This window comes from Phoca vitulina, unplaced genomic scaffold (genome assembly GCF_004348235.1).
Source record: "Phoca vitulina isolate PV1807 unplaced genomic scaffold, GSC_HSeal_1.0 scaffold9, whole genome shotgun sequence".
NCBI lineage: Eukaryota > Metazoa > Chordata > Mammalia > Carnivora > Phocidae > Phoca > Phoca vitulina.
The window spans coordinates 12,923,911-12,929,000 of record NW_022589712.1 but is presented as its reverse complement, the minus strand read 5'-3'; positions in this window follow the sequence as shown (position 1 = coordinate 12,929,000).

Genomic DNA, 5,090 nt, shown 5'->3' with positions numbered 1-5,090 from the left:
CCTCTATGTTGCATTCTGGCACTTCCTTGTTCCACTCAACATTATGTTAATAGAATTCATCTTGGATGTGAAGAGCTGTAATTCATTCCTGTTCACTTGCTGCAGATTATTCCATTGTAAGAATAAACCACAATGTAAACAGTATTGTGTTGATGGACATCAGGTTGTGTTGTGCAAACAAAAGCAAATGCCAACCAGACCAATAGGCCTCTTGAGACCATTTGTTGGGTACACGCAGAAAAGCACAGAAGGAATGAGTCCCCTATTGTCGATTTCATCTAGACTTGTTCAATAGACTCAAGTCTAACAGACCCCAACCTCAGAGCTAGGAGAGAGTCCCTAAACCTCATGGGGTTTTTAAGCTGCCTGGTGAAAGATGCCCTAGGCCCTCCCCTGGCATGATCAGGGGCTGTGTTTGCAACTGACATAATGCCAACTAGCAGCAGGATCAGCCTCATTAGCACTCACGGTGAAGAACAACAAGCTCTTCCTTCCCCTTGTAGCACCAGGAAAATAGGATCTAAGCCTTGCATTGGATCAGATTTTATTGCCCTAAATAACAGGTCATAGCCAATTTCCATGAAGCTCTTTAGGAGTCCAACTCCTTTTTTGGGATACCAGCTTGTAGGGGATCAGTCTTTGACATGTTAGCATTTACCATGCAGGTAGTTACCATTTTGTTCTCCAGAATACATATCCTGGCTTGAAATTGCTGGGGCGTAGGACATATGAAGATTAAGTATGCTAATTTAACTTCTCACCAGCAATTCACATGAAGTCCCACTGATCCTCCTAGTATATTCACCTGGTATTTTGTAGTTACTTCATTTTTGCCAATCAATTAGGTATAGAAGAGTAACTCCCTGTAGTTTTGACTTAGATTTCCCTGATGACTACTGAGTGTATTTTCATGTGCATATGGGCCATCTGCATTCCCTTTTGTGAAATGCTTTTTGCTCATTTTTACACTGATTTGTCTTTCTCTAACCAACTTGTGAAAAGTATTTACATATTCTTAATGCTAATCCTTAGAATTTATCCTCTCCCAATTTGTAGGCTTCCTTTTATTTCGTTACAGTGTCTTTTGATAAGCAAAAGTTCTCGGGGTGCCTGGGTGGCTCAGTCAGTTAAGCCTTTGACTCTTGATTTTGGCTCAGGTCATGATCTCAGGGTAGTGAGCTTGAGCCCCCCATCAGGCTCCCTGCTGGGCATGGAGCGTGCTTAAGATTCTCTCTCTCTCTCCCTCTGCCCCTCTCCACCCTCACCACTTAGTGATATGTCGTGCTCTCTCTCTAAAAACAAAACAAAACAAAACCAAAAACAAACAGAAGTTCTTAACTTTAAGGTAGTTGAATCTACTAACATTTTCTTTTATAGTTTGCCCTTTTGTTGTCGTGTATAAGAGATCCTTCCCCATCCCAGTGCCATAAAAATATATAAACTTCAAAGTGATGCATGGACCAAAAAATAAATCATAATGGAAATTAAAAATTAGTTGGAATTGAATGATAATGAAATACCACATACCAAACCTCGTGAAATACAACAAAAGTAATGTTTCAAGGGAAACTTACAGTCTTAAGTGTTCATAGTTTAAAAGTTGTATATGAATGAGCTAAGTATCCCATTAAGAAACATGGCAAAAACCACTCATCCTCCCCAAGGTCCCTTTCCCAACGGCCCTTGCAGTGAGGGGGGCGTGATCATCATTTCAAGGCTAAGTGGTTTATGCAGCTTCACTTCCGCATGTCCCACACCCCAATCTGCCAGACAGGCAATGCCAGGGTGAGCCCCAAGTTGGAGACACCATAAAACAGGAGTCGCCCGAGTCCCCGAGTCGCTGGCCTGGAGAGCTGCCCACCGGCTCGTCCGCAGAGGACTGTGCGTGAAGAACATGTAAACTCTTCGTGTGCCGAGGCTCTGAGACAGGCAAGTTCTTGCAGCATGAACCTAAAATAAGAAGCTAAAACACAACACAAACCAGAATAAACCCAAAGGACATAGAATAAAGGAGAAAGTAAAAGAGCAGAAATCGCTGAAATGGAAACAAAGACGCAGCAGAAAGTCTCAACAACGGGACAGCTGTTCTTGCCGGAGCTCGGGCAAAGCCCGCGGGTGACTGCTCCCCTCTGCCCGGCCGCTCCTCGCCGAAAGTGCTTTCCTCTCCCCACACTGCTCGGAAGAAGCACGCGTTGAGCACCCCGTATCCGAAGCCGCATGGGCTGGACTGTTTGTTGCTTCTTTCTCCAAGGGTCAGATCAATGGGCTGTATTTTCCCCCATCGCAGCGCTGTCAGGAAAACACCAAGGCGAGCGAGCAGAGCAAGAGACCAGAAGTCAGAGAGTAACGGTAAAAAGGGCACGAGGATGAAAGGCCCGCAGGGCAGAGGGCAGGGTTTCCTGGGGCGCTCAGGACAAGTGCTCCCCGTGCAAGGGAAAAGAGACAAAAGCAGATATTGTCATTTGTGCACCCCAAGCATTTTCCATTGTCAAGAATGGAATTCGATCCCATTTCCCATGTAATAAGTGTAGTCCACATGTTCAGTTAATTCTACAAGAATGCTTTTGATAAAAGTGCCTAGATGGATCCATCGGGGAAAAGTAACCAAAAGGAGGTCCAGTAATCCTCATCATTAACTGTGATTTGCAAAGGAGATTTTTTTTATTTAATCACCTGATATTTCTTCCTTTTAATCTCTTTTTCTTTGTTGAAGGGCATCATAGTTGAACATCTCCTGCTACCTTGTCATCTTTTCAGAGTGTGGGTTCCTGGGGGACCCTGCTTGTTTCCATCCATCAGCAATGTAGAACCCCACAGACTCAGGTGAGCCCAGCGTCCCAGTGAGCAAAGGACGACATTATTGTAAAACCAGATGTCCACAATCTCAGATGGTAGCAACGGTGTTGTTTGTTGTCTCTAAACCACAGCAATAATAGTCTCCGTAGTGCTGTCACTCACCCCCTCGGGATGAAGGCTCTTAGGAACATAGACTGTCTACTCAACAGCCTTCATACTGACACACTTGGCTTTCTCAGGCCCAAATTACTCTCCTTCAACGCAACATCAGAAAACTGGAATGGTCCTCCGTCTTGCCTAAATTTATGGGAGTGTTCTTTTGCCCCTTACTCTCCAACTGTTAATTTTTCTCCGCCTAATTTGAAACTACCTGTCTTGAGTCTTAAATGAGTCCTCTGTACACTTCTGAAAGAGCTTACGTTCTCAGCAGTTCCTATAATCCTGTAACCAAAGAAGCTGTTGTTGACGGCCCGGGTAAATTCTTCCTATAAATACAAGTGAGTTCTGACACGTGATATCATGTTTTTCTTTGAGAATGAGAGCCAATGTAATGAAATTCTATATGCAGTAGTCTGCAAAAAACCTTAATATAGGATCTTTTTTTTTTTACAGAAAACTTTAATAATTTTCTCTAGTTTTTTCTCTGACTGTACAGTCATTAATTTTTCCATCTAGTTACTTCAATAATATTTGCTCTACTGCCTACCATGGGAGTTACACAGACTCTGATTCAGAAAGGCTCATAATCCAAGCTGGAGAGCCAAACATCTAACAGGATGAGTCAATGCTATAGAAAAACAGGAGAGACCAGTTAATTATGTCCAGAGTAGGATCAAAGAGAGCCTTATAGGGATGATCTTGGGACTCACCCCAGTGACTGGATCTGGAAGGATGAATCCATCCTCAGGATTTAAGAATCCAGAACTAAGTGCTAAGTAAGGGGTATGAGAAGAGCATTAGCTAAAATTAAATAGTTGTTAGTTAAAGCTAACATACAAACCAAATCTTATACCCCGGCATTTGCATTTTATGTTGTCTAAAGGACATAATTCAATTAACATCATCGAATACCCTCTAAGGGGGCACTTCAGAGGCATCCCTTCATCGAGGAAAACTCTGAAAAAGGCACTTCCAAGGAAAACATACTACTCTAAACAGTATTGGTTTAAATGTTCTTCCATTTATTTAAATGCCCTAAGAGCAAAAGGAGAAGCAAATCTTGAAAGGTCTTGGGGCACCTGGGTGACTCAGTCGTTAAGCGTCTGCCTTTGGCTCAGGTCATGATCCCAGTGTCCTGGGATCGAGCCCCGCATCGGGCTCCCTCCTCAGCGGGAAGCCTGCTTCTCCCTCTCCCACTCCCCCTGCTTGTGTTCCTGCTCTCGCTACCTCTCTCTCTGTCAAATAAATAAATAAAATCTTTAAAAAAATAAAAAATCTTGAAAGGTCTTAGCTTGCTTCTTCTCTTCTCCAAATACCAGGTTCTAGTTGTTTTGTTTTGTTTTGTTTTGCTGTTGTTTGCTTTTTGTTTTGTTTTGTTTTGATTTTTACTGCTCCTCTGATCTGAATGACCATGGCCAACCCTTATCTATCCTTGGCATTGCCCTGAGCACAAATAATATAAAATGCCAATCTCATCAATCCACGATTGTTGTCTTCCATTTTTTCTAGTAATTAAACAGATTATTTCTTAGGAAATAAAACAGATGAGTAAAATCACATTTGGGGGTCATCATTAGGTGTTCAGGGTAGTGAGAGATCCACAGAGGCAGACAATTCGTACAAAATGCAACTGTGACACACGGTACAGAACAGAATTGAGTTTTGCTAGAAAGAGAAAGAAGGAAGAAAGTATGATTAAGTTGAATTGTGTGGACTGCTGATTATGTAGGTTTTTATCTCATATGGCCAAATTCACACATTCACATGGTTCCCCTCACAGAGGAGGGACACAAATGCAAGAGCCTGAGCCCTGAAGGGGCTGGGAAATTCACCGTAAAAAGTGTGACCACAGTCCCACCCCAGTCCCAGGTCACAGACAGATCAGCTGAGACTCGTGGGCAATCACATATGGACTCCATTCAGGGAAGTTTTTCCAGAAACAATATTCATCACCAATATTCATGTCTGTATTAGCTAAGCATCTGTTGGTCTGCGTGCTCACAGTCTGGTGGGTACACTGCACATGCCCAGATGGTTGAAAGTCAGGCACAGCTCCATAAAGCAAGTGAAAGCCAAGCCTAGAGATCACCTTCCAGCCCCCTGGTCCCTCCCACAGGTTCTCTTCCCTAATTACC